This window comes from Helianthus annuus, chromosome 15, assembly GCF_002127325.2.
Source record: "Helianthus annuus cultivar XRQ/B chromosome 15, HanXRQr2.0-SUNRISE, whole genome shotgun sequence".
NCBI classification, from domain to species: domain Eukaryota; kingdom Viridiplantae; phylum Streptophyta; class Magnoliopsida; order Asterales; family Asteraceae; genus Helianthus; species Helianthus annuus.
Genome location: NC_035447.2, coordinates 41363832 through 41387005, shown reverse-complemented (window position 1 = coordinate 41387005; position 23174 = coordinate 41363832). Strand labels below are relative to the sequence as shown.

Genomic DNA, 23174 nt, shown 5'->3' with positions numbered 1-23174 from the left:
AAAGGGAGTAGATCCTTGGTTATATTTTATTTGGTTTAGATTATTTGGTAGATGTGTAATCGATTCACTTATTTTTGTTCGAACTAGCTTACGTAAGGGTGTAAAGAGATCTACATTAACTTCAGACAATACTACCATAAACTACCCGATTTAGTTACACCATTTTCTTAAAACATGGACTCTATCATTTTCTCTCTCTATAAACACAATTCTCTCTATAGCTCTCGTACCCACACGCAACCATATGGCTTCTACCCAACCTGACCCCTAACCGCATCACTGGCGGTGGTGTTTGGGCTGCGGGTAGAGGGTACCCACTAAACTACCCGCTTACACCCGTCCCCCAATATGTGAATGATTATGTTACATCACTAGGCTTGAGTAATCAATTTTTCTTTTAATTTTTTTTGAGTAAATTGCCATTTTAGTCTCTGAGTTTTGTCTAAATTTGCCATTTTAGTCCAAACAGTTTTTTTTTTGCCTCTGCGTCCCTGACTTTTCTCTTTTGTTTATGTGATAAAAAATGGTAACAAAAGGGAAAAGTCAGGGACTCAGAGGCAAAAAAAAAAAAACTATTTGGACTAAAATGACAAATTTGGACAAAACTCAGGGACTAAAATGGCAATTTACTCCATTTTTTTTTAATTTTTAGTGATAATGGTTTCACGTATTTTCATTACACATCACCCAATAAAATACCATTTATATTAAAGCGTATAATGGTTTCACGTATTTTTTTTACATACCACTCATCAAAAAAACAATTTATATTAAACAAATAATTAGAAAAAAGTCGATTTTATTGGTTGAGAGCCTTGGGTCCGACCAAACTATTCTCCCTCACGAGGGTGAGCTGACTCACGCCCTTCCCTTCCACGCTACCGGTAATACCTTGTGGGGTGGTGTATCACGCCTCTTAACCTCCCAGTGGCTTTGGCGTGAGCCCATTACACACGGCCTTAGCGATAACTAAAAAGTAAAAGCTGATTGACAGAACCGAAATTGAATTGACCATCTTATGAAATAATCGACCAGACTAATAAGTTTTTAGATTGGTTTTGTTTTTTAAGCAAAAAAAAAAAAAAATATGGTTATGTCTCAACCCCACCGGACTTATTAGAATGTTAACATTTTTTGGGTCAAAAAGTTTTAGGCTTAATTTTATTAATAGGTTGCTGAACAAAAAATTTAGACCAAAAGCTTTATCAGCAAATTAACTATTTTAGACCATTTTTAGGCCAAAACAATTCAAGCGTAAATGTAGAACTTAAAAAGCGAAACGGTCATTTCCTAAAACAAAAAATTGACCAAAAGAGACCCATGCCAGCCTAATATAGTATTTTAGATTTGGTTTGGTTTGGGATAAAATTGACCAAAAGAGACCCATGCCAGCCTAATATATATCAAGAGGATAAAGGTAAAGCATTATTCCATATATAAATAACCAAGTTTTTTGTGCATAACCACTTGTACCTTGTGCTTTGGAAGTTTTTCAAAAAAAAAAACTTTATTTTTTTACTTTTAACCCAAAAGTTTTTATTTTTTGTAATTTTAACCCTACATAATTTGTTTTTTTAACTTTACCCCAAAACTAAACTTGATTTTTTACTTTTAACCCAAAGGTTTTTAGCTTTTGCAATTTTAACCTCATAACCACTTGTACCTTGTGCTTTGGAAGTTTTTCAAAAAAAAAAAACTTGATTTTTTTACTTTTAACCCAAAAGTTTTTAGTTTTTGTAATTTTAACCCTACATAATTTGTTTTTTTAACTTTATCCCAAAACTAAACTTGATTTTTTACTTTTAACCCAAAGGTTTTTAGCTTTTGCAATTTTAACCTTACATAATTTGTTTTTTTTAACTTTAACCCAAAACTTTTCATTATTTGCAATTTAACTTTACAACTTTTGTCACTTATACTTTTAATTTTTGGCAAATTTTCGTTTTACGTATAGTTCTAAATTTTTCGATTTAATACAACGCAACGTACGAGCGTGGTTCAACTTTTTTATGTTTTGTTTCAAATTTTGCAAGTTAACACGGCGCATAACCACTTGTACCTTGTTTAGCTAAAAAAACTGGTCACAATTATTTTACGATACACTCTTCAAACACTTTACATTGACCAAAATTACCCTTTTTTAGGGGCAAATGTTATTCTACTTCATGTTACACCAGATAATACAAAATACTCTCTTTGCCCAAGTTTGAATCTGGGACCTCCTCTCTAAGAGATAAGTGTCTTTATCAAGTGGGCTAGCTTCACGTTACTACGTATATGGCTCTGTTAATATATCTCATTCTAGACTCCAAGTACCCTCCACGGTAAAATGGTCAAAGTTAAGGCTATAACTTTAATAAAAGTTCCACAAAAATTTGTTTGTTGTATTATAAGCTCTTTTTTCCTTTCTACATAATATTAGACCGTGAGGTATGGTGGGGCGGGGGTTGAGTTTGGGTTGGGGCATTAGTTGACACGTGGTTTGGGGGCAGACATAGGCTAAACCCACATTCAACACGGTATGGTGGGGCGGGGGTTCGGGGTGGGGGTTTGGTGGGCTTCGCTGGGCTGACCCGCTGGGCTATTTGAATATTATTTAAAGCAACAAATTTAATTTTTTTTAATATTTCTAAATAAAGAAAATTACCAAAAAAAAAAAAAAATTCCTAACTTTGATATTTGTTTTTTTATCTCTTCTCTCATCGCCAAAATTAGTTGTAACTCTTCACCCTCTAGGTGATCAATGGGCTGGGATAGAAATTTCAAATCATCCCGTTTTTGTTTATGGGCATCTCTAGCGGCATCTCTAGCTTCTTTGCTCCTTCGTATTTCGGCCCTTTGTTGTTGGAATACGTTAAATGTATCCAACTTGCATGAAATGTCATCCAACTGCTCGCTGTATATTCCCCTAGGCGAGCCCGAACTCCCAGCTGAAGCCAATGCCGTATCAGATCTTGATTTTTGAGCACGCCTTCTTGCGGCATTTCTTCCATACTCAGGCCGGTTTGGGCTTGGCGAATCATCCAAAAGATCCTCAAACTCTTGATCTCGTGCATCAGATTGGGCTTGAGACGAGGCCCTTGACCTTTTGGAAGACGAGTTAGTTTCGCTACCAGTGGTGATATTCGCCCACTTTGGATGGAACTTACAAATCTCCCAACAATGCATGAAACGGAAGTCGGTCCCCACATTTGATTTGAATGTGACCACTGCATTTGTTAAAATGTCGGCTTCGGTTTCATCACTTTTTGGGTTTTGCTTTGCTTTATTTAAAAAACCGCTATATTTTGTAAGTTGGGTGCTTATCTCGCTCCACTTCGAGGATAAGCTATCATTTTCACAATAAGCCTCCCTTCCCATTTCTTCATGGAATACTCTACTAACCGCTTCCCACAGGGCGGTTCGATGTTGAGAATTTCCTATTTTAATAAAAACAAAATTTAATATATTACAAAGTTATATAAAAAATGACCATTAATAAAAACAAAGTTTAAGAATACCTAAACTTGGATGTTGAGATTATTGACATCAAGCCCTCGCCAATGCAACTTCTTCAGCAACGACCCATTTTTGTTGTTTTCGTTTGACGGTTTCAACTGCTTTATCCGCCTCGGTTTTTTTCTTATGACTTCTCTTTTTGATGGGTTTCGATGCGGAAGGAGCATTGTTGGGTGGTTGAGTTTCGGGGACGGTTTCGGTTTGTGAAAGGTCAATGGAGGTTGGTGAAAGGTCGATGGGCGATTGTGTAAATGGGGTAGGTATCGAATCGTCGGTGTGTGGGAAGTTAGTAAAAACACGATTCCCGATATACGATGCATAACTCGCTTCAAGGGGCATAGAAGAGTGTATGAAAAATGGACGAGGCATTGGACGAGTGGGTGGTGGGCTAGGATTGTTTTCTTGGAATGCATACGGGTTGTTCGGGTCAAAAGGACGGTTGTAAGGATGCATTTTTTCGTTTTATAGAAGGAGAAGTGAAGATGTATAGAAGATATGGTAAAAAATGGAAGAAAAATGTGAGTTTTACAGTGAAAAATTAATTTCTTTTAACATAGCCGTTGGTCAATGGCTAGCCTAACGGCTATTTTGTTTTAGCTATACACAGCCCGCCATGTCAGCTCGCTTCCCCCGGCCCACGTCCGGCTTGAAACCCAAGCCCCAAGGGCCACGCCCCAACCCAAGCCCACCCGGGGTGGTGCCTTGGACGTTTTCCCCTAACCCACGCCTCAACCCAAGCCCCAAGCCCCATACCCCATGGCCTTATGGTTTAAATGATGTTTTTTCTTAATTGAGAATTCGTTTTAAGGATGTGAAATACTTCATAAGCATAAGGTGAAGTATGGTCATTTGGAATTGAGGAAAAGTCAACTGGATTGGTGGTGGACAAAGAAAGTCCTTATAAAAAGTTGCTTGAATATACAAATGTTAATTCAATATTCATTTGGTATAGGATGAATTCCATTTGGGAGTTTGACTATGCCAACATGAGAAATGGGTAATGATTTTGGTACATTGCTTCTAGGTTTGTACTAGAGTGTCTTGAGATTCACCATATCTTTACAAATAAATGTGGGATTTGTAGATTTGGTTTTTGGTTTGTTAAGCTTATTCGGTTTACAGGTTTTTCTTTTGAAACCGAAACCGAAACCGAACAAAACCAAATCTGAATTTAGGTAGTTTAAGATTCAAGTATGTGTATTTGTGTTTAGATCTATTGAAGTTTGTATCTTTCGTAAAATAACATATTTTAAAATGGGAAACGAACAAACAAACACATTAAAAAAAACATTTTGATCATCAAAGTATATACATGTAATTTACAATCAAATGAGTAGACTTTATGAAAATAATAACTCGAATATCGAACTGGTAATAATTTGTTAAATACTCACAAACCACATGATTCATTACAAAAGTCATTATATTATTGAAAAAATTCAAAAAATATCATTGCCCTCTCAGACCATTTCAAAAGTGGCTTTGGTCCATAAAATGGCTGGTGGTCTCACTCTTGATGATTTCCTTTAATTCATCATGTATACTCTTGAGTTGACATCCTACGCCCCCACATAAAAACTACAAGATGCCAATCATTCTAGATTAGATAACGAGTAAAGTGCAATTTGCGTCCCTATGAGTCCTATGAATGTCCGATAATCACAGGTTGCGCCTCAAATCGCTAAAAACTGCCACCTAAGCCCCTTTGGTTTCATGTTTTTTCAATATGAGTCTCTGTCAGAAACGAAACATGTTGATTCCATTAAAATCACAAATGACAGACGTTAGGGTACGTAATGGGCTCACGTCTGTCGTTTGTGTTTTAACAGAATATGCATAATCCGTTAATGATAGGGTCTCATATTGAAGAAACATGAAATCATAAGGGCTCAAGTGGCAGTTTTTAACAATTGGGAGCGCAGACTATGATTTTTGCACAACCACAAGGACGCAAATTGTAATTTACTCTTAAATAATTTACTTGATCTTTTACCTATTATATTCACGTTTAATTTTCAAAATATTTTTGCTAGAATATAAATACATAAATTGAAGTTCACTGAGTTCATCGTCATATAAAAAGAAAAGAGCAGACAACATCGATTAGTTTTTACCAGTTTTTCATAAGTTTGTGATTATCACTCAAAAAGGTTTATTCCATTTGTGTCTCATTCATTGGTTTGTGTGAATGTCCGATCCAATTTTGAAAAATCGAAAATACCATAATGCCCTATAATACAAAATGCTTGTTACTTTAACATAACAATCTCATGTCATCTTTATGCAATATAAATACATTTATTTTTGCCTATATCTATTTATTATGATTATGATTAAGGTGTGTATTTATTGAATACAGGTTACTTTATAATGCTCTTACTATATTGACGGATCCAAGAATTTATTTTATTAGTGTCACTATGTTTTGATCTCGGGTGTCTATCAAGACGATTTAAAGATTTCTTGTGACTCGGTTGGGTTGAGTTACCAAAATTTTGTTAAAACAATATATAAACAAATAAAAATGCTATGCTGGTATTGCATTTTATAGTTTTTCTCTACTTATTGTTATTTTATAAAAACGTTTTATTACATCATCAATTGAAACATTCTTTGGTAAATAAGAAATGCAACAATTGTTCATACAATTGTCACTAGTTTTGTTACACAAATCCAACTTTATTTTCAATAGTGTTTTTTTTTTTTTTCAACTTGCTTTTGCTTCTAACAGGACTACTAAATAACAGAATAAAGGCAAGAGTTTTAAACAAATCTTTTTGTGCATAATATATTACGGTGCCACATTAATCACAATGGCTTTCTTACAGTTCTAATCATCTGAAAATATGTCATATCTCCACTATTAGATAGAAGTACGTAAGAACTAAAGAACTTGTACTAGTGGTAGATTTAAGAGCATATGTTAGGAGGCATGTGAGTTAGCAAAAGCTTTTTTATAGATCATTTTTGTAAAATGTTATTTCTAATGATTTGAAAAAAAAACCATACACAGAACTGGGATAAATAATTAAATAAATAACATGAGTCCGTATTACTTTTGCAAGTGATATGCCACATGTGAATATTTTTCATTTTTTAAGCACATGGTAAGAAGCGTGGAATTAAATCGCATCCTAGTTGGAGACAAGACTATTAAAGTTAAGTATCATATTTAGCAATTGAGATTAAATATTAAATCATGGAGTAATAATATATTTGTTAACTTTTCAGCGCATATCCTAACTTTCTCTTTTGTCCTTCTTGGCTGATAATTGAGTTTCTATTCCTATGCATTTTACAAACAAAAAAGGTTATTTTTTAAGTTTGTTTTAATAAGTAATATTCTTTTCAAATTTTAATAATTGTGATATTTAATTTATAAAAACATCTATATATATTTACATGTCACTGTTTATATCAAATAATTTCATTACTATACTCATAAACATCATAAATATATTCAAGAACATGTACAATTTCATGATCTAGATAACTGTTTTTGAATATATATAAACGGATTCATAGTGGAACAAATTTTGAGAGGATATTTGATAATCAAACCCCTAAAAGTAAAGTGCATATAGAAAATTTATGGCCTATTGGATTTTAACACCTCTAACTTTGAAGAATTGGCCGATAACACCCGCAACTAACACTTTGATCTGTGACACCTTAAACTTTTAATTTTGTTTGTCATTTCACCACTCAGTTAAAAAATGACTAACTGAGTTACTCTTCCATCCTACATGGCATCCTACGTGGAATATAATTGCAGATGTGGCACATTCATGGTATAAAACCCATGTTCTTCTTCGATTTTACCCCTGCACAAACAATTGGTAAACCCTAAATTGCTCATACGCATGAATCAACCCAAATCCAAACCCTAATTTGCTCCCTAATTTGCTCATCATGAGATCAGAGCAAACCTTCAACTTATTGGCTGATCGACATGTCTACTTCTTCCAACTCTTCATGTAATACCAACCGAATCCCTAAAATATTCAAGGTGGACATGGATGGGAAGTTGTATTGTCATGACGAGATCAGAGCTGTTATTCGCGTAGCAGGAAGGAGAAGTGTTCGATGTGGTGCTGAATTTTACGGTTGCTCACAATGGCCAGTAAGTCCTGTGTATCCATGTGTATTGAATTTAACTTGTTTTTGAACTGACGACATGATGTTGGTTTGTAGCGAGACGACTGCAAGTTATTTATGTGGAAAAAAGATTTCGACAAATTATTCGAAGTTCATTCAACTTGCAGCTCAAGTGTAGTTACAAAAAGTGATGCTATGACCGGGAATGAATATAATTTGCAATTGCGGAACAACTTGCTATCTCAAGAGAACAATATGTTGAAACGGCAAATTTGTGTGAAAGAATTCATGTTGAAGCAGCAGTTTGTGTTTAGTTTGTTTGTTATCATTGCCATGTTGTTTTACGTAGTGTATCGAATTTAACTTGTTTTTGATTGTACGTTCTTTGAACACATGAATGAATGTAGTGAAGTTGGGCTTTGATGTCTTTATTTGTACCATATGTGCAGACCATTAGACCATTTGCAGACCACAAGAGACTTTGACTTTGAAACAAGTAAACAATTACCAAAACAAGTGTGCAGAATTGCCATTGTGGAGACCATTTGAAACCACATGTGCAGACCAAAACAATACGGCACTTTGAAACAAGTAAATAACTACCAAAACAAGTGTGCAGAATATGCAGAATGACCATTCTACCCCTGTGACCATATATGCATACCAAAAGACCAAAACAAGTGTGCAGAGTATGCAGAATGACCATTATACCCCTGTGACCATATATGCAGACCAAAACAATTGTGCAGAGTATGCAGAATGACCATTATACCCCTGTGACCATATATGCAGACCAAAACAAGTGTGCAGACATAAGTTAACTGCAGAATGAGTTTAAGTTAACTGCAGACATAAGATTCAGCACTGCAGACCAAAACAAGTGACCATTCTACCCCTGTGACCATACATGTGCAGACATAAGTTAACTGCAGCTATCGTTATTTTCACCATCTACAAACACTTCCTGAGCTCTTCCATAAACCATTCCCAACTATCGTTATTTTCACCATCTACAACTGCCCATGCCAATGGATACATCTGATCATTAGCATCTCTGCCAACTGCAGTTAACAACATCCCTCCTAGGAAGGTCTTTAGAAAACAACCATCTAGACACAAGACCTTCCTACATCCAGCTAGAAATCCTCTTTCACACCATCAAAACACACAAAGAGTCTGAAAAAAGTTTCACATGTGGCTGTGGGATCTAAGTTAATGAAACCTGGTGGTGCAATAACAAGCACAAATGTTGATGTTGGGTTTACTTTTTTCAAAATCTCCATGTATGCACCAATTTTGCTATAATGATCCCTCATTGATCCATGAAGTTTCTTATGAGCACATGCTTTAGCTTTGTAGGCCAGCCACTTGGTGATTATTACTTTATAGTTATGTTTCACAGCCAATATGATTTCCTTAGCCGACCAGTTGGGCTTGGATTTAAACACTTGCAGGAACTCATTAGCTATGAACATTGCAGTTAGCTATCTATTCTTTACCATGTTTCTTTGGCAGGTATGTGTATGCTTCACTCTCTTTACCAAGTAACACTCTTTCCCTTTATGAAGTGAACAAATTATAAAGAATGAACACCCTATAACACAACTAACAACAATACGGCCACATGCAATCTTTTCGCTCTTTGCAAGGTACAAGTTCCTACCATTAGCTACTGAGTACTGCCTCACTGCCTCTTTAAAGGCCTCCCTTGATGCAAACCTTATTCCCACCTTCCAAATAAATTTCTTCCAATTTGTATGTTCACCTACAGATGGGACTGCTTCCTTGTACTTCTTGCCCCTGATATCATCATCCTCACTATCACCAGGTGTTAAAATGTCCCCGTCAGATTCCTCGTAACTACTGTTTCCATCTACCCTTGCCTCTTCAGTTTCATGCAAATTACCCTCAGTTTCATGCAAATTACCCTCTGTTTGTCTTTCATGTACTACCTCATCAAGCACTTTCTTTTTGGCTTCCAAATGTATCTTGGTTGCCTCTCTAACTGCTTGTTGTGACTGTATCCACTCAACATCCTATTTGTCTGACTCTAATCCAAGTACATCATCTGCAGCTTCCTCTTCATCACTGGTCTCAACTAGTTCATCATAATCTTCATCATCAGAATTTGACTCTTCATCTTCCACAATGGACTCACTATCTTCACTGTCCTTGTCTACTTGCTTACCTATTGAGTTAGAGCTGCATCCAGGGGAAACCCTAGAAGATTGGGCTTTTAGTTTACTGGATTGGGCTTCAGGTTTACTGGGCTGGGTATCAGGTTTAATTGGCGTAGAACTGGAGTGGGCTTCAGGTGCACTCAATTGACGTTCTTGAACAAATACTTCCATAAATGTTTCACTCCAATTAAAAACCTTCTTAACCAACTCCAACACATCTCTATCATCACGAAAATGCCTAATTTCACCATCATCCGCATCCAACCCATACATATGAAAGTTCCTTGATTTATAGCATTTCGTTTCCAATGCATAATCTGCTAGCTCAAAGTATGAAATGTGGTCAACATCAACTTTAATTAACCTAGATTCACCCCCAACATACTGTGGTACACCAAAACCTAACTCAATGTAACCACCATACCAAAGCATAACATCAATCGTTTCCCCCATTGCATAATCTACTAGTTCATGTGAAATCTTACCTTGATCGGTGTTTAAACTTGATGGATTGTTGATTTTGAGAAGCTAGGTCACTGTCACCCTTGATCGTTCCCTCCAAAACGAACAGAAGAACAATGCCAGCTACCCTCACATTTTGCTTCTTATAACATGTCTTAGCCACGTCATCGGTGCCATGTAGGATTAATGATGCCATGTAGGATGGAAGAGTAACCCAGTTAGTCATTTTTTTAACTGAGTGGTGAAATGACAAACAAAATTAAAAGTTTGGGGTGTCACAGATCAAAGTGTTAGTTGCGGGTGTTATCAGCCAATTCTTCAAAGTTAGAGGTGTTAAAATCCAATTGGCCAAAATTTATTATACCATAACTATATGTGTAAAAACATATCATCCTAACACCTGAATGATTTAACGGCAAGTGAAAGAAAGCAACGATTTTGTGTCACAGTTCGTTTAGGCCTCCAAAATCCAAAAACACAAGTAAATAATTTAGGCTTTAGAAGTATTGGTATTGCGGTCTGTGATCTATGTATATAGTTATCTATACACAGATTAAATATTAGGGAAAAGTTCAAATGAAAACCACTAGTTATCGCGAAAACTCGAAAACTAACTAAAAAGCCTAAGAAACATACCATTTTTTTTTTTGCATACCAATTTTCGCTATTTAAATTATATAAAAAAACTTTAAAAAAAAACAAAATTTTGTAGTGCACATGTGTAATAGTCCACATGTGTATGTGTACTACACAATTTTTTTTTTGAAATTTTTTTTAGAGTTAAATGCCATTTTAGTCCCTGTGGTTTGGGCCATTTTGCAAGTTTAGTCAAAAGGTTTCATTTTTAACCTGTGGGTCCAAAAAGGTTTCACAGTTGCCATTTTAGCCCACTTGGATAACTTCATCCATTTTTTCTGTTAACGAGAAGGCCAATTCGGTCATTTTGTATGTAATTCTGTTAACTAAAGGTGCAATCCAGCCATATAAAATGACCGAATTGGCCTTCTCATTAACAAAAAAAATAGATGAAGTTAACCCAGTGGACTAAAATGGCAACTGTGAAACCTTTTTGGACCTACAGGTTAAAAATGAAACCTTTGAACTAAACTGGCAAAATGACCCAAACCACAGGGACTAAAATGGCATTTAACTCTTTTTTTATATATAAAAACTAACGATTTTTAATAAAAAAAATTGTAAAAAAATTATGTATTTTCTAGATATTTTTTAGTTAGTTTTCAAGTTTTCGTAATAAAAATGATTTTGATTTGAAGCATCCCCATAAATATTAATCACATATTCAAAATCATTTTTTTCTAGAAAAGGGCCTAAAATTTATTGGCTCCCAAAAAGTTTGAGACAACCTGTACTAACATATGAATACATATAATAAATAATTATGTTTGTGATTTTCTTCTTTGACTTTATACTTGGGATTTATAAGATGTCTAAAAATCTCATCATGGTTTGGAGTTCGTTCGAAGCTTGCTCGAATTTAGTTTGGAAAAAGCTCGCTCGATATGGTTCGGTTTGAAAGTGAGCCGAGCCGGCTCGGCTCGGTTAGAAAGTGAGCCTAGCTCGGCTCGGCTCGGCTCGTGACGAGCCAAATTGGCTCGGTTTGGCTCGCTTGGTAGCTCGGCTCGGCTTAGCTCGAATTATTTTACTTATAATATATTTTATTTTTATATACACATATTATATTACAAAAAAAGTGATTATTATTTACATATATTTAGGCTTATAGTTTGATATCAATGATATATTTAAAGGTTGATTGCCGTGTTAATGAACAAATATTGTATTTACTTGAAATATAAAACTTATTTTGCGTTGTTGAACGTGATTTTGACTTGTAATGTATTAGGTTGAACTTATTTTGAATATATGTTCTTTTGAAGTATTGAATAATATTTTAGAATACTGAATTTTGAGAGCTACGTATTAACTTTTATTTTTAAAATCGAGCCAAACTAAGCCGAGCCAGCTCGGTTTAAAACCAAGCCGAGCCCGAGCTTAGATTTTCAGCTCGGTTTATAATCGAGCCGAGCTCGAGCTTGCCCTAGCTCGGGCTCGGCTCGACTCATGAACAGCCCTAGTAGCCAGGGAAAAAAAGTTGAATTTTTGAATTTAAATTTTGATGTTCTTAATGAAAATTAAATACTATATAAAAATATAATTCAAAATAGCTAGTTTAATGGTCACATTTTATCTCAAACTTCTTTTTTCTACTTTATAGCTGGAAAGAAATTGATTCGTTTGTTTCTATATGTAATGAAGTTGCAAGATTATTTTGTTTTCACATAATTAAAGATATTGTCACACCAAAGTGACCTAGATGAACATATGTTTTAGTATAATGTATCCAACTATATGCTAATCATTTCAAATGGTAAAAACAGCAGATTTTACCAAAAAATGTGTTTCAGGTAATCTTGGATACAGTTTCAAATCTACACACAAAATTGTTGGAAATAAGAACCGATTAAACAACAACCAAAGTAAACAATGATAAGAATGATACTCGGAAACACAGTATATAAACAAAGTATTGAAAGATCAAGTAAACGATAATGTTTAGTAAATTGGATAAGGATTTCAATTGAAGATGTTTAATTCGATGATATACAAATGGCGGCAAACATCTACTATACACACATTAGGCCACTGGGGTTGGCAAAACTTCAACGCGTTATAGGAATTTTCAGCGCGTGGAAAAACCAAGATTCCCACCGCCACCAAAACTTCAACGCGTGATAGGAATATTTTCGTGATAATTTCAACGCGTTATGGGGTTAGCGTGATAAATGGATGTGAGGGGGTGTGGGGGTTTATTGTTAGGTGTTGTGAGTGATGACCATTACCACCAAAAAAGGTTGTGAGTGATGAAAAAATGGTTGATGACATGGCGGAACTTGATTGGGTGCTTCTGAGTGATGGAATTCTATCACTAGTGACCACCCCCATCCCCCTTAGGGATGAGCATTTGGTACCAGTACCTTACCGATCAATTTTGGTACCGGTTCAGTACGGTACCAGTATTTTGGTTGATTAACCAGGAAATAGCAGTACCGTACAATGACGGTTATTTTCGATACCGGTACCTGTTTTTCCCATTTTTCTGTAATGGTTCGGTATCATGCTCATCCCTAATACACATAAAGACCGATTGGTTAGTTTGGTGCCAAAAGGAAACAACATAACTACCGTATGAGAGTTAAGTCATAAATCAACCTGTATCCAACTAACCCTTGTCCAAATTGCCGCTAAGTAATCCTATATACATACATAATGTCACGGTAATTATTCATAATACATGCCCATGGCCTTATAGCCTAGTGGCATCTTGGTGGTGGGATAAAGCTTTGGGACCAATAGGTCCTGGGTTCGATTCCCACAAGGGGGTTTTCCCATGTTTATTGGGTTTCCTCCTGAATTGGTGTGGCGTTATGCCTAGTGGAGATGGATATGATCGGGTGGTTCCTCTGGTGGCACGATGATACTCCAGTGGTCCGTCAGTGATCCAAATTTGCCGTTCAAAAAAAAAAAAAAATTATTCATAATACATATATAATTCGAACTTATTTTGCATATTCTAATTTCCCTTAAATTAAATTAGCCAAGTGATTTGTCTCCATATATCTTGATGTTTTCGTGTGCTTCATTTATGGCATTCTCAACAAGGTTGAAATTAAACTTTCTTCGTTTTATCATCTTACGGTTGCCTACTATATATGCTCTACATACAAAGACATTATTAGGGCCGCTCGTCGCTCGTTCGAAAATTGCTCGGAAAATGCTCGTTCGATTTAACGCTCGGTTGTAAACGAGCCGCTCTGCTCGGTTCGGTTTGTAAATGAGCCAAGCATGAGCAAAGGTCCGCTCGGCTCGGTTCGGCTCGAATTATTATTTTAATTAATATATATATATACATATACATATACATATACATATACATATACATATACATATACATATACATATACATATACATATACATATACATATACACATGCATCTATAAACATGTATATACACACACTTATACATACATATATATACTTAAATATAAATTAAATTTATAGTTTTATATGTACCAATCTATTAGATTTTGGTAAACTATATACAAATTTACAACTATATCTATACGTACTAGCCTAACCACGCTAATGAAAAATTAAAATCAAAACTAAAAGTTAAACCCTAAACCAATAAACGACAGTCTGTTCATCGCCTCAATGTTTCATGTCGTTACCCTAAGTCGATCGTCTCATGTTCTTAACGTAATTGTTCGTGCAATATGATCATCGCCTCGTCAGCCACAACATTGTTATTCATAAGAAAAATATTATGCCATGAAATGTGCATGTTTTTAAAGACATAAAAACTTGAGACCCAACATTGTCACTATCTCTCTCAGCAAATTTAAATTGGGTGACACGGTTGTCCAAATCGCTCGACGCTCGCTCGGATTTTTTACTGCTCGAAAAATGCTCGCTTGATTTGATGCTCGGTTTTAAATGAGCCGCTCCGCTCGGTTCGGTTTGTAAACGAGCCAAGCACGAGCAAAGGTCCGCTCGGTTCGGCTCGTCTCGTGAACAGCCCTAGACATTATGGACATACACAATTTCTCTTAGATGGGTAAGAAAGCAAAGAAAATTATTCAAGGCCTGGTGATGATCTCTTGTTGGTGTATTTAGAAAGGTAGAAAAGAATTGATCTTCAAGCAGCTAAACCAAAGTGTTCAAGAGATTTTATGGGAGATTAAATCAAGGGGTTTCGGGTGGGTTAAAAATAGATCTTCTTGTAAATACATTAGATGGGAGGAATGGTGTAGATATCCTTTGCAATGGCGAAGTTTAAGATTTCTGACCGGGGGGTCGAACACCTATATACCAAAAATTTATATAAAACCGGGGGGGGGGGGGGTCAAAAACGTATATGCCCAAAAAAATTTATACGAAAACTACATACTCTCCACTACTGAGCGAAAAGTTCGGAGGGTCGGCAACCCCCCCCCCCCTCCCAGCCCCCACAAAGCTACGCCCTTGATCCTTTGTATATGTTGTAATTTGTTGTCCTTTGCCCGTTTGGGTCGGGGGTTTGTTTTGTTTGGCCTTCTGCCTTTTGGGTCGGAGGTGTGTTTTAAAGAAGTTTTCTTTAAAAAAAAAACTCCTTATACTTGTCATTAACTCTCAGAACTCTATGTAATGCTGGGTTAATCGGTTTGATTCCGGGTCGAGTACGGGTCGAATTATTAAACGGGTCAGCTGGGTTTTATATTAGTCACATGGTACTGAAGTGGTCTAATATTGAGCGAGAATATGGGATGTGAACGTGTGATTTGAAGACCGAGCAACCAGGAGAGTATGCATAGGGAATGGAATAAGTCATGGAGACTTGACGTGGGTTGTTTTATCATTGTTTTATTTGCTATTTAAGCAAGTGTCTATTATAGTTTTTTAATCAATCTCTCATGTAAATGCTTTCAAGTTATTTACACAGAATAGTCCTAAATAATGTGTTTTAGTGAGTGTTTAATTGGGGCCTGAACCAACATGTAACTAGTTTAATACCCGTCTAGTGGACGGGTTACGCTAACAGTGTAACAAATAAAGATATTTATATTGAGGGTGTCTGGGATTGCTTCTCCTTTTCTTCTTTTCTCCTTTTCCATCTCATTTTTTTTGAAAAAGTCACAAACCCTCTAACTTTTCCTTTTCTTCTTTTCAAACACAAATTAACTTTTTATAAGTCTAAAAGTTAAAAGAGCTCAAAATAAGCAAATCCCAAACACCCACATTAAGTGGACACAAATCTAAACAACATTACAAGCAAAAGTACCATTCTTTAATTTATAAAAGGAAAACGAACATGAAGAGTGTACAACCACAAAACAATATAAAATAAAACTGATAGTGGTAAAACATGAAATTGTGTCATTTTAATGAAAAAGTAAACGATAAGCAACATTAGGGGAAAGTGTAATAACATTCAAATATGGTTGGTTTACTGCTTATATTTTTTCAGCTTTTGGATCGTTCTCTTTAACCTTAAAGGTGACCTCTTTTCGACCTGTTGATCGACGTTTTTATACGACAACAATCCAACCAATTAAAACACTTGACATAACCACAAACAAATAAATTTAGAAAGTCAAGAGGATACATGTTAAGTAATACATAAAAGAGTAAATTACGATTTTGGCCCTTGTGGTTATATCACTTTTACCCTTTTAGCCCAAAAAAGATTTTTTTAACATCTGAGCCCCTAACGCCTTTTTTTTCTAACCCTTTTGGCCCCTAACGTCTTTTTTTTTCAAATTTTATTGGTCCCGTCATCACTTGCAGAAGCAAGAAGCATGTTATCCTGCAAATAAAAATCCACCCAATATAATCACAAAATTTAAAGTGTTTCAAAGGATTCGAGACTTTCAAATTTCAACTCATTTGAACCGTTTCTCTTTTACCTCCTTTTTTTTTTTTTTGTATTTTGCTTGTGAAAGATGAAAAAAACCACAACAGAACCATTCATAAACAAATGGGTCGAAATCACCATCTCTACGGGTACATAAATACATAGACCCATACATCTTTAGCACCCCTCTAATGTAATCTCTTTTGGTCTTTATAAAAAGGGTCACACGGGCCAATTTTGCAAAAAAATAAATAAATAAATAAGAAAAGTGGATTATCTGTAAAAAAAAAAGACTGAAAATAGACATCCATATAGATAGCATGCCCAAAGTTGGACAACTGATGTAACATCAAATATTGGAAAAATAATTTGCAATGTAAGAAAAGAAAACCATACCTTTTTTCCCAATATTTTCAAAAGCAGAAAAAAGAAAAGAAAACAGTGTATATGAAATGCTTACCGTCTTTAGATTAATAACATAAGCATATAGCATCATCAACTGCTCCAATAGCGCTATTATTTCTTCCTTGTCACGTTAAGCAGTACAAAAACATAAAATCTACACATTAGCTATTGGAAGAGCTGACCATCGGTTAGAATGGATATGGGTAATGGTGGTTACAATGGCTGCAAAATCACGGTTGCTTCAATGGTGGAAACAGTAAGTTCCGCCACGAGCCCTCCGGATATTACCCCGCCAAGAGCAGATGATGATCATATTGATGAGATTGTGACGAGAAATTGAGGGGAGGATCGTAGACGGAGAAGAAGAATCAGGAGGAGGATGAGTGATGGGTGATGCATCGATTGATTAAGAGGAGGGAATTATATATATATATATATATATATATATATATGGAACCCATTAAGTGGAAGTTACCTTTGAAATCAATATCATCCGTTGGATTATGCTAAGATTAAATCTGGGTCGTGTAAACTCATAAAAATAACCGCTCCTATGGCGGTTCAGAGCAGTTATTTGCAGTTATGCAGCTGGTGGTTTTGCTCCAATTTTTTTGCCCCATGATCTCTACTTATCTGGTGGTTATCTCCTTCTTTTAGGGCCATTATCTCCACTCCTACAAATCTGGGTCAGTTGAGAGATGTATTTCTATATAATGCACCTGCATTTAACAATTTCAATCATTTAGGATATTATAATCGGTTGACATGGAGCAGCACATTCAACTATTCAAGATGCAACAAAGGATAAGGATGTTAAAGTAAGCTTCATACCTACCCATGAATTGCGGCTGTTTCTCAAGTCCACCTTTCTTATTTCTTTTTTTTTCCTTTCAGGTTGCATCCATGGGGTCCTTCCATCTTTGCTCTCCTCTTCCTCCTTTTATCGTTTGCCCGATAATGTGTAAACCTACATATGAATCGGCTCAGGTAAGTACAATTTTTATAATCAATTTAGATTACATTTTTTTTATTCCTACGATAGTATTGTTAATATTTGTCCTGTTCTCAGATAATATTTTGTAAAAAATAGGAAACAGCCCATTAGTCTATATAACGAGGAGACTTACTGAATCATTTCGCATTTTTCTTTTCTGAAAACAGCAAGCATGAACCAGCCACCACCAAAGCCTTTAGTTATGAATGATGAACAGCATGCTGGAAACTGTGGCATGCAAATGAAGCAGGTTAACATAATTATTTCAATTGGCCTTTGTTTTTTTTATAAATACTAAATTTATGTTAACTGCAGAAGCTTCAAAACAGTGCTGAAATAATCAACAGCGACCAATTCAGATCAGACAAGGTACTTTGTAATCCATTTTAATCTGCAATTAATACATACCTTACTTTCTAATTCATATTTCTTTGTGTAGTCACCAGTTGTAGTCGAAAAGGCACTAAATGATGTAACGTCTAACCTGAAAGTCAAGGTTAAATCTATTATTTTACATTAGTTATTTGTAGTTTAATGTTAACATATGTTATTTTTGCAAAGTACAGTCTCCAGAAGATACCATTCACATAGTTGTTCCCGCGAAATGGTATACTTAATACTTCAGTTTGTTTTTAAATAGCATAAGTAAAAAACATTTATGCAACTTCAGCTTACATCAATCTGTTACATTCAAGGTGGATCCAACAATGAAGACCATAGTTTATGATTCTGTCAAGGTAGCTTCTTGAATCAATGCACATAACTAGATTTAAAACCCTAATTACAAAATAATTGTTAGATTTCATGTCAGATGATGCAGATGAAATGAAGATGCATGTGAATGATGTACCAAAGGTAAAGTTGATTAAAGTTAAGATGCACATGAATGATGGCTCAAAGCTAAATTTTCATGTCATGTGAAACAAAACATGTCTAAGGGTCAAATTTTTTAAGGTTACAGGAGATGACATGAACGGCATTTGAATCCCTACAAATGCGAACGAAAACGGGCAACAGTGATGAGGTTTTTTTTCAAATTTCATTAAATAGTTTACTAAATTTACGTTTTATTTCTATAATTTAATATTCAAATGTTGTTTGGTTTGTTTTACATGTAAAATGTACAAGAATTTTTTTCCAATGCATGATAAGTAGATAATAAATCTAAAACTTCAAATATATAGTGACACTGTTGAAGTAGTGATATTGTCAAGATTGTTTCCTTTTTTTGTGACTATTACAGATTTCCAAACTATAGTCACGGTGCAAAGATATTTCCCTCCCACGTTCAGCACCTACGAATCTCAAATGCACTAAGACCACACGGTGTGGAGGAGCTTGAAGGGAGGGCGTTGAGCAACACGTGGGAAGTGGCGTGAAAGAGAATAAAAATTTTTTTAAAAAAATAAGCATCAACCAATCAAAACAAACCTAAACTACCCCCACCAATCAAGAGCCTCCACCTCATCCACCCATTTGCCCCCACGCTGGTGGAAATCCTCAAGCCCACCCACAACGCTGCCCTCCACGCCATACACGGGGTGGTGTTCTCGGCGTGAAGGGACTTCCACGCCCTTTTCCATGCCCACACTGTATGGTCTAAGGGACAAGGTAATACGTTTTTTTTTCTATTTCAAGTGCTTAAGTGCATTAAATTGTTTATCTTATTGGACACGAGAGTGTGATAAAAGAAGATATTGACACTTTAGAGATAGTGATGGTGTATAGATTATTTCCTAATTTTATATTTATTACAAATTTCAGGAAACTAGTGATGGTGTTAACATTATTTCCTGCAGCCTGTCCAGCCTCTACAAATCCCAAATGCATCGCGAGATTAGTGATGAGGGTATAAATAAGATTTCAGTTACTGAAGAGTATGAGGGCATACGAGGTTCCTTTATTATGTTATTTTTCTAATTTATAAAAGGTAAATGTAGATAAGTTTATCAAGAAAATAACATTAGTAAATAAGATAGTATCACATTTAAATTTGTTTACTGATATAATTTTGTAAGGAATATTTCTGAAAACAAATAATATAAATTGTTAAACCGTAATAAGTTGCTAAGATAAGTAAAAAATCACAAACCTCTATTCACAATCCGGTAATAGAAGACATGGTCGCCGATCGAAACATAAAAACCAAAAATCGTTCTGCCGCCGTTGCCCGATCCATGTCAGCGGCGGATCTTCGTTATCTTTCATCTCCTCATCGTCAATATAAGTGTAGAACCCCGAACGAATCAGCCGTTTATTGTCATTATAACTTTACCGGAACCCTAACAATAATCGCTGGCAACGCGTATCCGCCGTCAATATCGTTGTCTCCAACAGGATCTCAACCCGTCATCACAATCTCCGATCTCGTCTTGTAAAACCCTAAACCGCCGTTGTGGCCGTCATTAAACTACCATGGATCGACACCGAAAACCATCACCGTTGAAGTGGATGAACATGGATTGAGGTTGTTGATAACGATATGAGTCCATCAGAGCTAGATTAACCACTCACCGCCAACGCCACTCGCGGACCGGTTGTCGGCAACAGCTGGCTCCTCTTTTCTTTGTCTCTCTCGCATATCTTTCTATATCTAATTAACTGAGAATCTTTTGAATTCGATGATGAGGATGGACCGCCTGAGAGAGAGACAAAGGAAAAGCTTGGATCCGGATGTATAGATATAAAATATCTTAGGTTTTGTGTATTTGACCCGTATTCTATACCCACTTCCCTTTAAAATAAACCAATATCTTTTATTTGTAAATTGTAATAATCAAACACTTGCAATTTGTTAATTGTTTTTAAGGTCCTGTGTTTACAAAAGCTAAGGCCTAGATCAACTCGAAAACCACAACGATATAATAAACACTTGCAATTTGTTAATTGTTTTCAAGGTCCCGTGTTTTCAAAAGCTAAGGCTAGAGGGTATGGTGTCCATCCTCCCTTGGAAGATGATCCGCCACGTAGACGCCACATCATGGTCCTCCCAAGGATGGTCCATCCCACAAAACTAGTGAAAACGGGAGGATGGTCCTAGATAATCCTACCCCACCACTTTTATATTTTTTTATCAAATGGTCACATTTCTCATCGTTCCTCGCAAAAATTTGTCCTTTAGTGGACCGTCTCAAACGTCGTGATGTCGAGGGAGAGGACAGGGACCCGGGGGGTATGGTGTGAAGGTGGCGCCGGTCCTCGACGGGTATGGGGACGTACCCCATACCGCACAACCTAAGGCCTAGATCAACTCAAAAATCATAACGATATAATAGGTAGATAACATAAGCGTTTTACGTAACATTTCACGTATTTTGGCTCTTATTTATCATGAACATATGTGTTTCTTAACATTTCCATTTCACCTAATTGTTTATCTTCTTATGTTTTTGTAGCCAATGGTCCACTTAAGGACGCCAATTGTCCACATAAAGACTCAATAGTCAATGCAATCGCTTGATTTGAATTGCTTCCAGTCTTGCCTTGCGGGTTTTTTTACACATAATACACATATAAATATGAACCATTTTAATGGAACATTACACACAATTTCACTCTTTTTATATAATAATGTTTTTGTTTAACATGTAAGGAAAACAAAACTTCTTTTATTATGATATTAAAACACCTAACTACTTAAAGATGCAATGCAATCTGAGTTATTGAAATTGCCTCCAACCTTCTGTATTCGTTTTAGGCATATTATACATGTAAATATAAATATAAACTTTTGACAATACGACAAATCTGTGAGTATTTAGCTCGGATCAATGATGACGAATGGGACATGGCATATGAGTCATTATGGGGACCACGTATTTCACCTACACAGTCTAAAACGTTGACATCATCGGTAATTATTTTCACGTGTAAACAAACTTTGTATATATACTTTTTTTTCCTTACTCTTAGTGCGCGTGTATCAACTTTAGGTGATTGTTGATATGGAACATGAGGTTGATTATGACATCTCTAAGTCTCCCCCCAACAACAAACAATGCCAAAAATACACCAAACTTGTCAGATGCGAACCAGACAGCAAGTCAGCAAGAAGAAAATACGTCATCGGTAATTGTTTTTACATGTAAACAAACTTTGTGTAATACTTTATATTCCTTACACTCACAATTATATAACAACTTCAGGTAGTTGTTGATGTGGAACATGAGGTCGACACTGATATTTCTATATGTCCCCCAGTAGATGATGTTAGATGTACACCAAATACATCAGATGGGCACAATGCAGCAAGTCAGCAAGAAGAATATACAACATCGGTAATTGTTTTTACATGTAAAGAAACTTTATATCTATACTTTATATTCCTTACTCTCATACTTGTATAACAACTTTCAAGTGGTTGTTGATGTGAAATATGAGGTTGCCTCTGACATTTCTAAGTGCCCCCTGTAGACGATGCCAAAAATACACCAAGTTTGACAAATGGGCACCATGCATCAAGTCAACAGGTCGAAAAAAGGCCACCTTTGAGGTTAAAGAGGACGACCCAAAAGCCGAAAAAGTTGAGGCAGTAATCCATGTTTAAATGTTATTACACTTTCTCCTAATGTTGCATGTCATTTACTTTTGCATTAAAATGACACCATTTCATGTTTTACCACTCTATCAGTTTTATTTTATATTGTTTTGTAGTTGTAAACTGTTCATGTTTGTTTTTCCTTTTATAAATTAAAGAATGATGGTTTTGTTTGTAATGTTGTTTATATTAGTGTCCACTTAATGTGGGTGTTTAGGATAGCTTATTTTGAGATCCTTTTAACTTTTTGACTTTTTAAAAGTTAATAAGTCATTTTTGTAGTGTCTGGAAAATGTGTTGAGAAGGATTTTTTTTTGTTTGAAAAGAAGAAAAGGAGATGGAAAAGGAGAGAAGAAGAAAAAGGAGAAACAATCTCAAACACCCTTAATATAGATTAGCTTTGTTTGTTAAGTTGTTAGTGTAACCCGTCCAACGGACGGGTATTAAACTAGTTAGTATGGATGAATGTGCGGGGATAAACTATTCGGATGAGGCTTCTCTGTCTTCTAATAAAAAACACAACTAAATGGATAGAGGATGTGAAAGGGTTTTATAAGGAGATTGAATTGAGGGAGCGGGAGGAGTT

General features: G+C 35.7%; 1 long non-coding RNA gene across 7 annotated transcripts; it reads right to left on the bottom strand.

Annotated features, from left to right (window-relative positions):
- Positions 1 to 15772: 15772 nt before the first annotated feature.
- On the bottom strand, positions 15773 to 20743 carry LOC110911481. 7 transcript variants are annotated; one of them, XR_004880766.1, is made up of 6 exons: positions 20144 to 20742; positions 18460 to 18535; positions 18185 to 18279; positions 17889 to 18024; positions 17533 to 17776; positions 15773 to 16604 (listed from the first exon to the last, which is right to left on the bottom strand). It is a non-coding gene; the product is annotated as an uncharacterized LOC110911481 (long non-coding RNA). The 7 variants fall into 7 exon arrangements; XR_004880763.1 differs by having other exon boundaries at positions 15894 to 16604; positions 17113 to 17776; XR_004880764.1 differs by lacking the exon at positions 15773 to 16604 and adding an exon at positions 18632 to 18828 and having other exon boundaries at positions 16629 to 17776; positions 20144 to 20743.
- Between the last annotated feature and the right edge of the window lie 2431 nt (positions 20744 to 23174).